At 46.9% G+C, this 19,822-nt stretch overlaps 1 protein-coding gene across 4 annotated transcripts in view; it reads left to right on the forward strand.

Moving 5' to 3' along the window:
• The window catches only part of ARG2 (arginase 2), an 823,867-nt gene that overhangs the window by 509,682 nt on the left and 294,363 nt on the right, over positions 1 to 19,822 (forward strand). The window lies entirely within an intron of this gene.

Here is a 19,822-nt window from a genome sequence, read left to right on the forward strand (position 1 = left end):
TACCTTATTTATTTTGATTTGGTTGGACCGGATGGACTTCTGTCTTTTCTGGCCTGGCTACCCATGAAGCCTACCATAATTCCTTGCAGTCGTTGCAGGCACGAGTCCTGGCACAACTCCTTGCATTAGTTGCAGGCACGCATCCTAGCATAACATCTTGCAGTCATGGCAAGCACGCATCCTGGGTAACATCTTGCAATCATCGCAAGCACGCATCCAAACATGCATTCAAGCACAACTCCTGTAGTCTTCGCAGTGCACATGCGGTAACACGAATGGCTCACAGTCACTACGTATACATCTCCAGTGACAAACTCCCGGGCAATTGTCGCAAGCACATGTTTAAACACAACTTTAGTCACGCCAAGGCTCATGACTTAGCATAACTTCTTGCAATCATTCATTGGCAAGCACGTTCTCAGTGGCACACAAACTGGCTACACGTCATTTTCAGCAGCACTTAATTGGCCTCTCGTCTCCCGTGGCTTTCTTACAAACCATTCACTGTTGTCTGTCTATCCGTCTCTTCCTTAGGACAGTTGAGTTCAGCTTCCGTCCCGCACCAGGATCATGTTGTCACACGCAACTGGCTTCTTCCTGTAGCACGCCCAGGCTATTTCTAGCCAGCGTTCAACATTTCTTATCCTTACAGTGCACGGAGAGCCATCTGTCGTTACGGCCCATACAGCAAGATCCCCACCTCGGGGCATCCAGAGGCATCAGCCCATAGCCAACGGCAAACGCTCGCCATCACAACTGCCATCTTTAGGGGCATATTATATCCTCGCATATTCTCCAGTCTAGTCGTCCAAAAGACACCTACAGTCCCTACACGGCATGTTGAGTTCGCTATGCGCATCATCCCTCAGGGTCGCGCCTTGTGTCACACTTATTGGTTTTACTGTCCCTCTCACAGGATCCAGAGCAAGTCCTTAGCCTGGATCCCGCGGCAATAGCAGTCCTTGCTATGCGTGTCTTCCCTTTCGCCCCAGGTGATGACCGACGCAGCGGCCTCCACGGGCTTGCGGCTGTTTTTTGGCCACCTCCGGCTCGCAGCTCCCTGGCCTCCCCAGTTACTGGCAATTCCTGGCTGCGCCAAGGCGTCCTCTCGGTTGATTATGTCCTTCCTACGTCAACTGATCCAGCTCTTGTTGTTGTTTCAGTTCAACATCTATTGTTCCTTTATCCACGGTAAGTTCAATCAGGCAGCGGACGCCCTCTCCCGCTGTAACCTTGTCTCTTTTCCGATCAGGTACCCGGAGCCGGACCAACATCAGCAGCTATCCCGGACTGGTCTCAACTAACCCTGGATTAGCCCCTCACCTCCTAGCGGCTACCCAACTTATCGATCACTCCCTTTCCCGCAATACCCTCAAGGCCTATCAGTCAGCCTGGAGGGCCTTTAACCGCTTCATCACGTATCACAGCACAGTGACGTCCCGTGTCAAGCGAGTCGTAGCCTTCATTTCCTACTGCCACTCGCAGTTGGTGTTATCCGTTAATACGATCCGGCTATACCTGACCGGTGTACAACATTTCATGTCCCTCCAGGACTCTACCGTACCCTCCTTATTTTCTTACCACACCGTTCGGGCTGTTATGCGCAGTGTCCAGAAGCGCCAGCCGATGGCCGGCACCAAACCTCCGCCTTTCACAGGAGACGTTCTAGAACTATGTCAGATATCCTGGCCACTTCACCTTTCGGTCTCCACATGAGTGGCATTTACAAGCAGCCATACACCTGGCCTTCTACGGCTTCTTACGGCCAAGCCAGTTTACTTGTAGTAGCCTCACAGCACGCATGCTGTACAAGCACCACCTGGTCCGATACGAAGACCATTTCATCTTACACTTAGCAGTCTCCAAGACGCAGCAGCTTGGCTCGGGTATGGACATACACTTCTATAAAACCGACAACCGCTGGTGCCCGGTCACTGTTCTCATCCGCTTGTTGACCCTTTTGGCCAACCAACCAGGAACTGGCCCGCTTCTGCCTTTTCACACGAAACCTCTCGACGCAGCCCAGTTCATGGAGCATGTCAGGATACTCCTGGGCATCCTTCACCTCAATCCTGCTCACTACTCCGGACATTTATTCCGTATCGAAGCAGCTTCTACTGCCTCCCGCCAAGGGGTCCCGGTCCATGTTATCAAGAAATTGGGTAGATGGAAGTCCTCCTGTTTTGCTCGTTACATACCCAAACTGCAAATAGAGATGGCCCAGGCCTTTGTCAAACTCACCCAGTGACAGTCTTGTCTCAATAAAGTGCAACCCCTACCTGGATGTTTTGCCCCCTTATTTTGGCATACCGTACGTTAGACCAGGGCACACTTTCAGGTCCATTTCAAGGAAGCGAGTTTATGTTAACCTTGTTTGTCATCCTTATCCGTATCGGTCTGAGGGCTCTGGACCATAAATAGAAAGGCCAGTATGGTGGCCTGAAATTATGGGAGGAGCCCGGTGGAGTATTTAACCAGCCGGCGGCCCGTCTTCCTCGTCGGTTCCGGTGCGCGATACCCACCCACCCATCCCCTTTATCAGGGCATTTCTCTAAGCATACTCCTCAAGTGAGTACTCATTTCACCCATTTCATATTCATTTCATTTTAAGGTATGCCCCCTTATTTTGGCATACCGTACGTTAGACCAGGGCACACTTTCAGGTCCATTTCAAGGAAGCGAGTTTATGTTAACCTTGTTTGTCATCCTTATCCGTATCGGTCTGAGGGCTCTGGACCATAAATATATATATATATATATATATATATGAGGGCCAGTATGGTGGCCCGTAATTATGGGAGGAGCCCGGAGGGTATTTAATCAGACCACCCACAACGGTCTGTGTCGGTTCCAGTGCAAGGTACTGCACATCAAGGGGCCGACTCTTCTCAGCCCCCCCACGGTCGACTATCTGTGCGTCCAATCGCAGGTGCACGTCGGCTTCTTCATTCGTGGTCTTCGTCGGCGGTTCCCGCTCATGGTCGCAGATAAGTAGTATCCGAATCTTTTCATATCATGTGCAAACTTGCGGCTTATCATGATTACTATCCTGCACCCCTTTCGCAAAACCTACCTCTGAGTTGTTGATACTCATGTCCTGACATCTTTCGGCACAGGCATAGTACATTCGTAAATTCCTTCTACCAAACATACAATTCATTCATAGATCCAAGCCTCCGAGTCGCTGTCGGTCGTTCTCCAATATCACTCACCATAGGCTTCACTGGTTATAAGATTCACTGTTCTCATCCTTTTTTAAGATAAACAGGTATTGTTTGTATGGGTTTCTGTGGCTGATCGAGGTGTAATTAAACCCACCTGATGTCTTTCCTGCACTTGACTATCCTGGGGGGGATGGGTGGTTGATAGGTGTTTGGTTTCACAGTAAGGAATGGCATACACTCTACAACCAATTTGTATCAGATGCTCCTTACTGCCAATTTATATCAGATTCATCTCATACATTTTTTAAGCTGATTCGTGTCAAATGCATGGCTGCCAACTGCGTGTCCACGTAGTTGTACCTTCGAGATCGGTCGTATATCTTCATCGATTGTCCCACGCTCGGACCGCTACACACTCGCTGTCGCAGGTAGGACTTTGTTGTTACCGCTCCTCTAAACTCTAGTAGTTACGTTATCATGTTCGTTTATCATGTTCGTTTTTAAAAAAGTCGCACTTACGCCACCGTAAGTCTTTCTATGTCATCTTTCATGTATTTCATGCTTTCTACCCAACGCGGGTTTACTCGAGCCGTTCACTTCACGGCGATGCGGTCAAATCCGACATTCAAGCCCCTTACTCACCTCGCATCTACGGCCGATTCGAATCTAGTCACAACTTCGCTTCTATGTTTCGGATCCTCGGAATTCACAAAGCCCCTTCAACCGCCATCACCATTTAGTTGATTCGAACCCAGCCATATCATCGGCAATACGGGCAGATCTGTCATACGAGCCCTGTAGTCAACTCGCATCTATGGCCGATTCTAATCTAGTCGCAACTTCACTTCTATGTTTCAGATCATTGGCAATCACCAGCCCCTTTAACCTCCATCACAATTCAATCAATCCGAACCCAGCCATATCCTCAGCGATACAGTCAGATCCCATATACGAGCCGCTCAGTCGCATCTATGGAGGATTCGAGTCTAGTCGCAGCATCGGCGCAACGATTCCAGTCCTTGCCATACGCAACTCTAACAACCAAGCAGAATCCTGTTGCATCACCGACTCAAATGAGTCAAATCTTTCGCAGACTATTCCATAGCTATAACCCAGTTCAAACTAGTCACATCGACTGTACGAATTCAGCAGTACTTACGTTTGACTTTCTCAGTCTATCCATACATGATCATACACAATTCTCTCCACCAATTTGCTCAGTGTTGCGCACGGTCATTCCTACATAATCACATTTCCTCTATAACCTTTTCTTTCGCCTTTCAACAAAGCTCCTTGCAATCGCTGCAAGCATCAATGCAATGGCTCAATAAGGCCACTCATCTCCAATAGCAACACGGCTGCTCTCCTCATTCCTACACACTTATAATTTAATTTATAGATTCAAATAAAGCTGCTTTCTTGCAATCACTGCAAGCATCTCTGCAATAGCTTAATACGTCCACTCATCTCCAGTAGCAACACAGCTGCTCACCTCATTCATCCATTCATTCATTCTCACCTCATAATTCAAATAAGGCAGCTTCCTTGCAATCGCTGCAAGCATTTCAGCAAGTGGCTCAAACTGCCACTCATCGTCTCCAGTAGCAACACGGCTGCTCATCATTTTCTCTGTCGCTTTCCCCTTTTTAGGCCACTTCGAACACCAGTTAGTCCACCCTGCACCAGGTTTGGACAGTATCTCCCAAAAAAAAAAAAAAAAAAAAAACATTGTCGAGGGCTTGCATCTTCACCAGGGGGCCAGCTTTGCCCCAAACAGCTCTTTGCAATCCCCCTTGTCAAAACGAAATTCTCATGTCACCTTACTACAGGCTCCCGATCAACTCAGTTCTCGACCCCAACCAGTCGACTTCACAACTAGGGCATAAAGTCAGGTGTTTAGTTCAATGGGATTCCCCCTTTCTCTTAAACACTCTTTCATTACATATTTTTACTTCACATACAGAATTTGACCTGCTCCTGAGGCGTTAGCAACTGTCACATACTTCTGTGCACTTCACTCTGTTTTCGAAGCACAAGCCTTCAATACGCAGACAAGGTCACCTAATCTCCATACTTGCTGGCAGTGCAAGCATTAGTAGACCAAACCCACGTCAATTAACTACAGATTGCAACATTCCTACTTGGTATACCAGACTTCAGCTACCCACCCCAGTCCGCCCTGGGGCGCTCTGGTTCATTAGTCTGTGACGAGCACAGACTGACACCCGAGCTATCGGTTACCTAGCCAGTCATCTCCTGGCTCACCTCGGTTGTCACGCATTCTTTTGAGTTTTCTAAAGTCACACTCAACAGCACTCGAGCGCAAACCAACTGTCACTATGGCTGTCGTTCCTTGTCCTATTCTTCTTGTTTCCTTCCTCCTTTCATCTTATCTACCCAAACACAACTATCCCCTCCTACCTTTGCAACTTACCTCAAACATACACCCCCCCCCCCCTGCTTTTAGTTGACGCCATGTCGCAGGCAGACAGTGAGGACTTTGCCTCAGCCCTGCCATCACCCTTTTACGGGCTCAGCAAGCGGCGGTTTACAGTCTCACAAGAGCTTGGACCAATAAAAAAAAAAATAAAAAAAAATAAAAAAAACTCATAGCAGAACGGTGTCGCAGGAGTAAATCCTACCCTGCCGCAGCCAGGAAACCAAGCCTTTAGGCTACTGTTTCCACCGCCAGTGGCAGCCCTTCCAGGCACCACTTCAGTCTATCTTCTTTGCGACTACTCAGCTGCTCTCCTGGGTAACCACACTGTCAACAGCAGTCGCCGAAGTCCAAGCAGAGTGACAGCCCTGGAGGTACGCCCAGCCGTGCCCCTACCAGCTCCAGTCACCACCGTCATTCCCGTACCTTCACTTACAGATACACCCAACTTCTGCACCATCGTCTTCCCTGCACACCTTGTCCTAGCAGGGCATCTAGGAGGACATCTTGGATGACAACGACGTTAACTTAGCATCCCTCCTCATAGCAGTACACAACTTGGCCTAGAACAAGTCATATTCGCGGGGAGATGCCTCCGTCATCCTGAAGGCCAGAGACCCTTTACTTAATCGCAAGCTCACTGTCACAGAGTTTGTGCTGGCCTTGGGGACAGTCAGAGACATGCTAGGCAGAGCAACCCCAACAGTAGGGTAGAATTGGACCCGTATCTGCATGCAGCAGGTCACAAGTACGCAGGGTGCCCATCCTTTGGCTATCACCGCTCATTTTCAGCCAAGGCAGCAGCCAGACTCAAGGTGATCCTTTACCTCCCACCTTTTAGTGTTTCTCTTCCAGGTAAAGACCCTGACTAAATCCTTAAATTAAGATGTGCCAGCTATAGCAGATCTTCCCATGGGAAGTCGAATTTCTCACAAATTGGAATGGCATGCCAATGTGTATTCCCTCAGCATCTCTCTCTTCATCTCAGGTAGTCATGGTCACCACAGCCTCCACAGGTCCTCGTCTCAATTTTTGGCCAACTTGGGTTTATAGGGCCATGGCCGTCAGAAACCCTCTTGATTCCTGGGTTCAGTTAGTCCTCCTCTTTGTTCGACCTCTACCCCATTGTCGCAGCAGCTCAAGTCTGGTGCAACAACTGGGCAGGACAAACAGTGACGTTCGCCACAGACAACCAAGCCACAGCCAGTATTATGAATAAAGGAGGTCCTAGTAGCCGGCCATCGTGGCCTTCCTGCGCAGGCTGGTGCCACTATCCCCACAGCACCAATCTAACGTCCTATGCGTCCACATCCCAGACAAACGCAATAATCTGTCCGACGCACTACCCGTTAACTTTGCTTCGTTATTTTTTGCAGGAACCTGGAACCGACCGGACCATGTCTCTTATCCCACACTGGTCGTAGCTAACCTCGGATTCAAACAACACCTTCAAGACGCTACCTGCCTTATTAATCTTTCATTATCTCACAACACCCGGAAGGCCTACCGTGCAACCTAGAGGTTCTACTGCATGTCAGGTTACTAGCCTCAAACCCCAGAGCAATACCAAGAGTTCTCCATCACATCCTGGTCTTCATATTATGCCACCACACACAGTTGGCATTGTCACACAATACCTTAGACCCCACTCAGCTGACATCCAGTATTTCATCCCCTTATGAGATCCTAACAAACCGTCTTGTTTGCCGCCCATACGGTCAAGACCATGTTGTGTGGTATTCACAGGCAATGACCCCAAATCAGTATAAAACGGCTACCCGTCACCAGCGCCATATTCCGAGACGTGTCTTTCATCCTGTCACATTCCTCTTTGGCTAAATTCAGCCTGGTCGTTCAAGCAGCCATCTACCTGGCTTTCTACAGCTTCTTATGCCCCAGTGAATACTGTCACCATCCCAGTTGTAAAGTGTTACGTAGACGCCACCTCACACGCCATCAGACTTACTTCATCTTGCTCCTCAGGGTGTCCAAAACACAATAGTCCGGTCCAGGGGTTGATATCAAACCTTTCCAAACTCTCAAAACCTGGTGCCCCGTGTCCATCCTAGATCAATTTTTGGCCCATATGTTTGATCCCTCGCAGGACAGCCCATTACTACCGTTCCCGATTAGTACCCCAGGCAGCAACCAGTTCATTAGTCACGTCAGGTTCCTTTTTGAGCAAATTAGGCCAGGACCTTGGTCATTTTCTTGGACATTCTTTCGCTTTGGAGCAGCATCAGCAGCCTCACGAAACGGGGTCCCTGTCCACGCGATCAAAGATGGGCAGGCAGGAATCCACCTGCTTTACTCGATACATCTCCAATCCACAAGTGGAAATGTCCTGAGCCTTCAGCAACTTTGCCCCGTAGTGTCTTGTTGTACATAAATTAATAATTACCTCCCTAAACCAAGTCTTTTGCGGCCTTCTCTTGGCATATCGCCCAGCAGACCAGGGCTCACTGCCCAGCTCACCAGGGCTTACCTTACAGCAGACCAAGGGCACAATTCAGGTCTATTTTATGTTGTTAGTCTTGTGACGTGTTTATGTGTTCTTTCATATCTCTTAGAGCGGAGGGCTCCGACCATAAATAAGAGGGCCAGTATGGTGGCCCGTAATTATGGGAGGAGCCCGGAGGGTATTTAATCAGACCACCCACAACGGTCTGTGTCGGTTCCAGTGCAAGGTACCCACCCACCCATTTCCCTTCTCAGAGTACTTCTCTTAAAACACGTTTTTCTACAGAAACATCCATTTACTTTCTTAAGGTATGCGGCCTTCTCTTGGCATATCGCCCAGCAGACCAGGGCTCACTGCCCAGCTCACCAGGTCTTACCTTACAGCAGACCAAGGGCACAATTCAGGTCTATTTTATGTTGTTAGTCTTGTGACGTGTTTATGTGTTCTTTCATATCTCTTAGAGCGGAGGACTCCGACCATAAATATATATATATATATATATATATATACACACACATATACACACACACACATATAGTTACACTGACATCATACAGTTATGTATGTCAGTGTATGTTAACAATTATGTGTGTGTCATTGTTTTTGTATGAGTTACTGTGTGCACCAATGTATTTTAATGACTGTGAGTGCCAGTGTTGGCATCATCAGTGATTTTTTGAATCAGTGTGTGCCTGCGGACCATTGTGTGTGCTGAGTGTAGAAAGAGTAGAAACAGAAAAAAAAATAACTTTGAGCACATCATAGACCAGTTTACATTAGTGAAAGGTGCAGTTGCAGTTTTTATGTAGTGCCAATCCATAATTTGTTAATTGAAAGATTAAAGCGCTTAACTTGTCGTTTTGTTAGCCGTCTTTTCTGTTAAGGTTATATGAAAGATGGGTTTCAAATGTTTTGACAGGGGCGCAGTTTCAGTCCTTGCCATAGGCGCCATTTTCACTAGATACACCTCTGATTGCAGACCTGTACTTCATTTTTTTTTTTTACCAGGCATACATTTTAAAGCATGTCATATAGTAGTTTGAAAAAAATAAATAAAAATCAAGCATCTGCTTGTTTCATCCACTAAAAGTTTTTCCCTTCTTACTTTCACGCTTACCCCACACCCTCCCGGCTATACAAAGTTGACTATGTTACAACCTAACATGATCACAGTATGGCAGAAGACCTCCAGGAAGTGGACTATGCCGGACCCGCACTCCACCCCCCCCCCCCCCCATACGGAGATCCATACCCTGCAGAGGGCTGATAAACCAACTATGCGCCACCCACAAGAGGATCAAAACAGCAGACACTCACAAGCGGGAACTCTCAGAGTCACCCTATGTTGCACCCGTGTGGACTCCACACAGATACCATGCCCCCGATACCATTGGGTAACCAAGGATACATAGGAGCCTCTGCGGGGGACATGTGAGTTATTGCCATGTTGGGTTTAGTAGATGGCTGTGGGAGGGTCGGACCACGCCAGGAGTATGTGCTGCTGCAAACTCAAGTGAGATGTGACGATAGATTAACTGTGTTGAATTGAGGAAGACAATGGGAACTATGAGTAGACTCTCTAATAAGTGATACATGACAGTAATGGAGATATTTTGTTAGAAGGGGGCGTGTGTGGGGGGAGAGGTCGGCGAATAGTGAGAGGGAGATGCAGTGGCCCCCGTCCCCCTTACCTGGCATTGTCCTTTGGGTTGGAGGTCCAGGGAGGATATGGGAGCTCCCCATTGGCTCTTGCTAGACACACTCCCACATTAGGTAAATGCTCCACACACAGGTATCCCTGGAGGGCGTTGAAGCAACATATTGCTGATATTTTAGATATCCAGCCCTGCTGGATAGTGCCGACTGAGGGACCTGCTCTCTCAGACGCTAACATCTACAAGAGACCTCTTTCTATCTTTCCTCCCTCTCACACCCACACTCTTATACCCTCTAATTTAACCGCGCTTCCTACCTTCCCCTAACCTTTTCCACCCGCCACGAGCATGGACGTGCTCAACCTTGTCACTCTCAATGCAGAGGGGCTTAACGTCCCTGAAAAGAGGTGAATGCTGTTAAATGACATGAAACGATTGAACACCGACATTGTTTTACTACAGGAGAAGCATTTTAGGGAAAATAAGTTCCCTATTTAAAAAAACGGATTCTATCCGACAATTTATCACTCTACATACTCAGAGGCCAAATCGGGAGGGGTCTCCAGTCAGATTTCGGCTAGAATTCCGTGGACTTTGGTCGACATGAGGACAGACCCAGCAGGGAGATTTCTATTCCTTAAAGTCCTGATTGGTGACATGAAGGTAACTATTGCAAACCTCTATGCCCCAAACAGCCAACAAGATTTATTTGTGAAAAGACACTTAGATTTACTTCAAAATTTTTCAGAGGGTAAATTTATCATAGGAGGGGACCTAAACATTCCCCTAATCCCCACGGAGGACTCCTCAACAGGATTATCCTCCAGCCCCCGAGGCACACGGAAAGTAATCCATGCAGCCCTTCACGCCACACGACTAGTAGATGTATGGCATCTTTTCCACCCTGGCGAACGGGATTACACTTTTTCATGCCCGCACCACACATATTCTCGCATCGATTATTTTCTGATGCCACACAACCAACTTGAGGAGGTCAAAGACACGACTATAGGGTCTACTACTTAGTCAGACCATGCCCCGGTCACAATGCAATATGCCCTAACCAATTTCTATAGGGGACAAAGAAAACCATGGAGACTCAATGAGAGCCTCCTTAAAGATCCAGAGGTACTAGCAAATGTAATAGAAATCACACTACTTCCAACCTAACAACTCGACGGACTGTGACATGGGCCTAATCTGGGTAGCACACAAGGCGGGGATCCACGGAGTGCTTAGAAAAAACTTGGCGTGAGGATCAAAAGACAAAGGACCGCTCAGCTAACAATTTTATTCAGCAAACTCCAAACCCTAGAAGCTAAACACAAACATACACTGACCAGACCACTAGGAAGCGAACTAGACACGATACGCACTCCAATAACCGACCTCCAACATTTTAAAGCTAAGGCAGCACTCCAAATTTCCCCCAAAAATATATATGAATCATGTAATAAATGCGATAGACTACTAGCACAATCTCTTTAGATCCCAGAAATCTGCATCCTACATACCACGGCACAGAAAGTAACCCTACCTCAACAAATCACTCAAGAATTCAAATCCTACCACGCGATTCTATACAATCTAACCATAGCACAACCACCCCCGGAACGTATAGCAGACTACATAGCCACTTCCACAATGCCCACCTTACCAACTGAAACACGTGACCTCCTAGAGAAAACCAGAACACTGATGGAAACACAGTTGCCAATAGGAAACACTAAGCAAGGGAAGGCCCCAGGACCGGACGGCCTAACAATCCAGTACTATAATTCCGCGTACACGATCAGAATGCTTGTCTGATGGTTTTCTCGACGGGATTTCAGTCAAGCTGTCTTGCATACACATGGTCACACCAAATTCCGACCATCAAGAACGCGGTGACATACAACACATACGAGGGGACTAGAAAAAGGAAGTTCAATAGCCAGTAGCCAATAGCTTCCATCTCGTAGTTGAATCTGAGCATGCGTGAGTTTTTGCGTGTCAGAATTGCATACACACGATCGGAATTTCCGATAGAAAGTTTTTCCGTCGTGAAAATTGAGAACATGCTAACGATTTTTTGCTGGTGGAAATTCAGACAGCTAAATTCTGATGGAGCTACACACGGTCACATTTTCCAATGAAAAGCTCTCATCGCGCTGTTGCTGGCCGAAATTCCAATCATGTGTACGTGGCATCAGACTCTACTCCCATCTCTAGGAAACCACCTAACCAAGCTTTTCAATGACCTTAGCAAGGGGAGCAGACTACACAACACCAGGCTACAGGCCCAAATAGCAGTGATTCCCAAGGAGGGTAAAGACCCGACCCAGTGCGGGAGCTACTGACCAATATCCCTACTGAATACAGACCTAAAGTTGTTTACTAAAATGCCTTGAGAATGCAGTTGCACATCCCCAGTCTGATACAACTAGATCAGGTAGGCTGTCCCAACCAGGAAAGCAAAGGGCAATAACACCAAAGTCCTGAACCTGCTCTATACAGCCACCTTAGAAAACATAGCAAGTGTCTTTCTCAGCACTGACGCTGTGAAAGCCTTTGACTGGGTAAACTGGGTCTTGTTTGCTACACTGAAACATGTAGGTCTAGGCAGTAATATGATGAAATGGATCTCTGCAATATACACAACATAGTCAGCCAGGGTTAAGGCCAACGGCGTAACTTTGGACTCCTACCTAATCACAAACAGGACGCGACAGGGATGCCCACTCTAAATATAACAGGAATATTGATCAACCAAACTAAATATTGATGATTGAACATTTTCAGAATAGACGCTGTCTCAAATCCCTGGTAATGCTAAAAGAATGGGGGGAGAAAAGCGACAAGTCTCTTTAAAGAATAATGGGATTTTAATTGAGACAAGGTCTATTGATAGGGTAGGCACATAAGACACCAATTTTTTTAAAAAGATATACATTTATTAATCGTATCAAAAACATAAAAATACATATTCATAGCGTATTTGATGGACCACGAGACAATACTTGATAATCGTAATCTGATGCATTGATAAGCAGAACCAACATGTTTCTCATGATTGCTTCGTCAAGGTTTTGCATATACCACAGATTTTATCTAGATTGCATAGAATAAACATATCATTAGTATAATAAAATACATTGGTTAATACATCATCAAGAAAATGATTAAACTTCATTATGGTCACATTGGGTATTAGCATGAGCAGTTGTTTTTTTAACATATTAGTTATTGAGCCTACCTGGTCCTTAAAATAATTAATAACCATATGCGCCTCTGATTGCTCCACCACATTACAGGTGATGCAGATAACCACACCCAGTTCCCATTAGGAGTTAGATCCCAGTTGGGCTGCCAGAGGGGAGATTGGATTGTGCCTGTCCATCAAAATGTAAACAGCAATCTAAAAAATAATAAATTATACTAGAGTAGCCTTTATAATTATATTTTTTTTAGCTTTATACAACTTATTTTTATATTTGGATATATTTTGTTTTTAATTTTTATTTTAGTGGTCCAAATGAATGGACTAAAATATAAAAAAAAAAAAAAAAAAAAAAAAAAAAATCTATTATTAATTAATAATTAAATCATAATGGAAAAAAATGATATAATAATTCAGAATCTCAAGAAATATAAGTAATAAAAATATATTGTACATATACTGGTGTTTAATAGACCTCAAAGTCTAAGTTTAACATGATATTGATATCAATGGTGATTGAAGCTTAAGCTTGAAAAATGGGCAATTAATTTACCCTGCTATTGCTGTATCTGATAATGTAAAGCAATAATGTCTTTATATTAAATAGGCAGAGTTAGTCTACTTAGAAGTGGGCCAATAGAATAAAATAAAACAAATAATAACATAGTATTATTTATAAAGCAGACCAATAATCTAATGGTAGCTAGTTATTTATATAGCCAATGCAAAAGCATAGGGCATAATGGCAATAACATGGCTGCTGTCAGGTCACCTTGAGGCGAGGTGACAGGTGCACACCGTAGGATCAGGAGTGCACCGCAAGGTTGTGGACCCTACGGCTGACTGCTGCAGACGGGGGACAGATCCCACTGGGGTTAGAGCGTAAGATTCCCTGGGCCGCGGAGTCTAAGAGCCAGCAGGTGTTCACTAGAGCCTCTGGTGGTTAGGATGGACTTGGCTGCAACTGGCTCCAGGTCGCGACCCCCAGGGTCCCCCAGCTCACACCCACAGTAGGCAATAGGAGGATAGGGATGGTGAGGGACAAAGCCAAGGTCGGGGCCACAAGCAGACAAGAATAGTCGGGAACACGCCAAAAGGTCAGGATCACAGGCAAACAGGCATAGTCAAAACACACCAAAGTCGGTAACGGAAAACAGTAGAAGAGCACACGGCAGGAAACAGGAAACTAACACACAAAGGAATACACAATGGTTGATCAGCACTGATGGCCTGCAGTGCACAGGTTAATATAGGGCTCCCCGATAGGACCTGGGGTGGAGCTATGCTTAGAGGAAAGGTTATAAAAACCACCAGGTGGAAGTGGCTGGCCACTTGGTCTGAAGACATGAGGGGAGGTAAGCAAACACAGGAAGATCACTGCATAACCATGACAGTACCCTCCCTCTTACGAGGCCTCTCCCTCCCCTGCCTGGGTCCAGGCTTAAAGGGAAACTCCAGATGGAACCTCCTTAACAGACAGGGAGCAAAGACCTCAGATGCAGTGATCCAAGACCTCTCCTCAGGACCCAACCCTTTCCAAAGTACGAGGTATTGAAGAATGCCTTTATGGAGCCGGGAATCCAAAACTTGACTAAGCTCGTATTTTAGATTATCCTCAGAGACCGAAACAGAGGTAGGTAGAGGACTTGAGGACTAAAGGCTTTTTAGGAATGGGTAAGGGCATGAGAAGATCAGGAGTCTGAGCAGGGACCCCCACACCCTTAAAGATGAGCTGGGCATCCATAACAGGACCACCAGACTGGGCAGAGGTCAGTGGATCCCTGAGGTCATGTTGCTTAAAAAGTGACATGTCACAAAAGTCAAGCTGGATAGTTGCAACACAAACAGAATGCAGAGAACCCTGAGAAAAAGATTGAAAACCCCTCCTGGCCGAATGAGGTATTCTATCCAAAGGATGGATTGAGCCTCTTAAACGGGTTTGAACGAACATAGTAGCAGTAGGGTGAGGCCAGGTCACCGAAGGTGCTAAACAAGAAGCAGGAAGCTCATTGGGCATGGGCTGGACTGGCATAACTGGTGCAGAGGTCGACTGAATAGTATTGTTAGGTGTAGCGACCATCTCAATCGCATCACAGGGCATAGCAACTGTGGAACTTGCAGACAAGTTAGTCTGGCTGTGCGTCCAAGGGAGATTAGGGACAGGCAAAGGTAAATGGTTATGCGAACTGGAGTGAATGATCGACTCAGGTTCATAGGTGGGCCCCTCATCCAGAGTACCACATGACCTAGAGAGTGCGAATATTGCAGGACGCATCCCAGAGATCGCTATATACAGCGGGAAGAGCAGAAGATACAAGGATGGTGGTAACAGGAAATTTCTCCTTTGGGGTACCCCTGAGTAGGCAGGAAGAGGAACAGGAGGAACCCCAAGCCAGGATCTGACCGGCAGACCAGTCAACGTGTGGAGAATGGAGCCGTAACCAAGGAAGACCTAATATGATAGGAGATGAAGCCTTAGGTAAGACAAGGAAGGATATCCACTCCTGGTGGAGTGTCCCTACTGACATCTTAACAGGAAGAGTCTGGAAGCGGATAGGGCCCCCTGGGAGAACAGTGCCATCAATCGCCAAGACCACCAATGGCGTTGTAAGGGGCAAAAGGGTAAGTTTCATGGAGGATGCAGTTTCCCAATCCATGAAATTGGCAGCGGCTCCGGAATCCAGATGTGCTGAGACCGAACGAGAGGAAGCACCGACATGAAGCAACACGGAAAGGAGAAGACGACAAGGTGAAGGTGACATTTCAGGGTCTAATACTTCACCTTCCAGATGTATTAGCCCTGAGCATTTTTCTGGACGAAAAGAACAATTATCACGGAAATTACCTTTGGCCATAATAGAGGCATAGGCCCAGAGTTTTGGGCCTAGCACGTTCTTCGGGAGATAACTTTGTCCGGCCCAACTGCATAGGTTCCTCAGCAGGCAGGGGGTGCTCCTCGAAGAGAAGGGACTGGGGGCTCAGGCTGCCTAAAGAACGGGGAGTGCTGGCGTCTTTTTTTTCCAGGGCCCTCTCCTGAAAGCGAATATCGATCTGGTTACACAAGGTGATGACACTGTCCAGATCAGCAGGAAGGGATCTTCCTGCTAATTCATCCTTCACTCTATCAGAGAGGCCATGTAAAAAGGTTGCAACTAGGGCCTCATTATTCCAGCTCAATTCAGCTGTGAGGATACGGAACTGAAGAGCATACTGTCCCACAGACACGGACTCTTGACGGAGACGTAAAAGAGCGCTAGCCGCTGAGGAGATACGACCCGGTTCCTCGAAGATATTCCGAAAAAGTTTCAAGAAATCAGACAGGCTAGAAACCACTAGATCATTCAGTTCCCACAGAGGGGCGGCCCAGGCTAACGCCTCGCCGGACAGGAGGGATATGATATATGCAACTTTTGCCCGATCGGACAGGAAGTTTTGGGGCAGAAGTTCAAAATGAATTGTGCACTGGCTAAGGAACCCCCTGCAAGCCTTGGAGTCCCCAGAGAAACGGACCGGAGCTGGTAGTTGTAATGAATGTGTGGCTGCGACTGATGCGATAGGTGCAGCGGCAGATAGCGGTTGAGGTTGTTGAACCGGGAGTCCTAATGAGGCCTGAACCTGTTCAAAACGGGATGCCAAATCCTGAAGGAATCGCATCACCTGGGTCTGATGCGATTCTTGGGTCTCAAGTTTGCGAACTAAGCTCTGCAATGGATCATCTGCAGGAAGCAGCACGTCAGCCGGGTCCATGGCTGATCAAACTGTCAGGTCACCTTGAGGCGAGGTGACAGGTGCACACCGTAGGATCAGGAGTGCACCGCAAGGTTGTGGACCCTACGGCTGACTGCTGCAGATGGGGGACAGATCCCACTGTGGTTAGAGCGTAAGATTCCCTGGGGTGCGGAGTCTAAGAGCCAGCAGGTGTTCACCAGCGCCTCTGGTGGTGAGGATGGACTTGGCTGCAACTGGCTCCAGGTCGTGACCCCCAGGGTCCCCCAGCTCACACCCACAGTAGGCAACAGGAGGATAGGGATGGTGAGGGACAAAGCCAAGGTCGGGGCCACAAGCAGATAAGAATAGTCGGGAGCACTATTTTTTTTTTTTTAAGTCAGCGGCTACAAATACTGCAGCTGCTGACTTTTAAAATAAGGACACTTACCCGCCCAGCACGCCCGCGATGTCGGCACCCAAAGCCGATCTCTCGATCGTCTCTCGGGTGCTGCCGCCTCCATCTTGAGTATGGGAGTCAGGAAGTGGAGCCTTGCGGCTTCACCTCCCGGTTCCCTACTGCGCATGCGCGAATCGCACTGCGCAATAAGGATGGTCCCCGCTGTCCCTGGGATCCGTGTGTTTCCCAGCGGACAGCGGGGGACCCGCAGGAAGTGGCGTAAATATCCGCAGATTCTGTGGATATTTATGCCGGAAGTGGGTGCAGATACCTGAAAGGTGCCAATTGTGGCGCCGGAGGGGGGGAGGGTACCGATGAGCGGTGGTTCCACTTTAGGGTGGAGCCCCGCTTTAAATACCCACAATCCCACCAGAAGTGAAAGGTCAGATCTGACCCCTGACATCACTTCCAGTCTGGGCGTCCCTGGAAGTGCATAACCGCAACAGTGCCATCTTGTGGCCATGATGTGGTAATGTTATCAGTCACATGCTGTAAACAGCATGGACGGGAAACGAGGAGGAAAGAAGCTTTCTCCTCTTAACCGGGGATGCGCAAATATCCCCACTAATGGGCGAGTGCGGCAAAAAGCGGACTAGAGGTGCGGAGAAGAAAAACAAAAGGGCACAAGGCATGATTTCCATAAGGACCAGAACTTATAACATTTAAACTATAAAATTAGTAATCTCAGATTGTACTACAGAAATCATCTCCAAATGGAGATATAATTGATAATATATATTTTTGGTGAGTGTGCGACCATTTAAAACCTCCCTGCCGGTATCAGGTGCGAATACCTTATATATTGGCATGGGCAAAAATAGGGTGCACACTCAGCAATGATGTTCGTAATGCTGTTGATCCATACAAGATGTAGGGGAGTACATTTATACATAACCAAACACAAATACAGAAAAATACTATTGACATAAGAGAAATATAATAATAAAAAAAAAAAAAACCATGATGATAAATAAGAAATGATGAAAGATAATAAATTGAACAATATAATAAAGCAATACAAATTATATAATACCATGTACTAGATACGATATAAAAACAATAAATCACAAAAAGGGTTTAAATGAGAGTGATGTGTTTAGCCCCGGAGGGTAGGTAGCCCTTTGCTCAAAGATCCATCTTGCCTCTCTTTGAAGGATCTTTTTATCAAAGTTCCCTCCTTGTTCAGGCTCAGGAATAACCTCTAGTGCTGAAAAAAAGATATAGGATGGGTCATAGCTATGGTTCAGTCGCACACGCTTACAAATGGGAGTATAGAGTAATCCCGCATCCAGATAAGATCAACAAAACTCAATACAAGGTGTCAGCCTACTCAGACAACTTGATGTTCTCACTCTCAACCCCGACAATCTCCCTTCCGAACCTGCTGCGGGAATTCACAACATACGGGGCGCTCTCCAATCTGAAGATTAATTTCGCTAAGTCAGAGGCAATGGGCGTGGGGATACCGATAACACAGCTTACACATCTCTAGTCCAGCTTTAAATTGAAATGGCCAAATAAGGCCTTGAGATATCTAGGCACATACATCCCCCAAACATTCTTGAAATTAACTTCCCACCACTAATACAAAAAATCAAAACACTACTGAATCAATGGCAATCTGGTCTGCACTCCTGGATGGGCAGTTGCAACATCTTGAAAATGACCATCCTCTCAAAACTCCTCTACCTGTGCAAGCCCTACCTATACATATACCAACTGCCTTTTTTAAATGAGTACAATCAGCATTTACAGAATTAGTCTGAGCCAAAAAAGACCCAGACTTGCCAACAAACTACTCACCAAAACACATGGAGGTTTGGCACTACCAAATATCCGTGACTACTACCAGGCTGTACACCTGGGGAGACTCATAGATTGGTGGAAACTGGACCAACTGGAACAATCCCAAAGTACAGTCCCCCTCCGGGGTACCCCGTGGTGCTACTCGGGCTTACCAATAGAGTTTAAACGCCATCCACTGATGGGTAACTTGGTGCGGATCTGCGCACTGCTCGCCTCTCAGACATCCCTTTCTTCACCTCTATATCCCATAATGGGTAACCCCTTGTTTACACCAGGTCTCTATGATGGGAGCCTCCGGGGTCTGGGCGAGGCGGGCCTACACCAAGCCTCCCACTACAGCTCAAGAGGACGTTGGAAAACGATTACAGAACTCTCTGATCCCATGGGCCCGTTCCGCCTAGACTTCCTGAGAACACTCCAACGAAGCCACATTCTCAGCACCATTCAACCCCCCACAGACGGCAGCTTGACGCTCACAACCCTAGAGGAACTCTGTACTGTACACACACACTCACTGACCTACAACCTTTTAAACACACCCCCGGCAGATTTCATACCCCCGGGAATATTCAAGTCCTCTATCTGTGCCTAGATTTAAGAAACAAATTACAAAATCCTCTCAAGATGGTACAGGACCCCAATATTACTACATAAGTTTTTTCCAACAACATCGGACCTTTGCTGGTGCTTTCAAACAGACAAATGGACCCTATTACATATTTTTTGGTCATGCCCCAAACTAACACACTTTTGGAGGGTAGTAAGTGAGACAATAAAACAATTCACAGACTGGACCATTACAGATGATCCAGTATTCTTTCTCTTACACGCATCAAACATCCCTGATAGAATATATAAGAAATCAGTGATCCGCCACCTACTTGATGCAGCTAAAGCCTGCAAACCACTGCACTGGAAATCGGCCATCCCGCCGA

Source organism: Lithobates pipiens, unplaced genomic scaffold (assembly GCF_037356315.1).
Source record: "Lithobates pipiens isolate NorthernLeopardFrog02 unplaced genomic scaffold, aLitPip1_a1.2 Scaffold_30, whole genome shotgun sequence".
In the NCBI taxonomy this organism is placed as follows: Eukaryota; Metazoa; Chordata; class Amphibia; order Anura; family Ranidae; genus Lithobates; species Lithobates pipiens.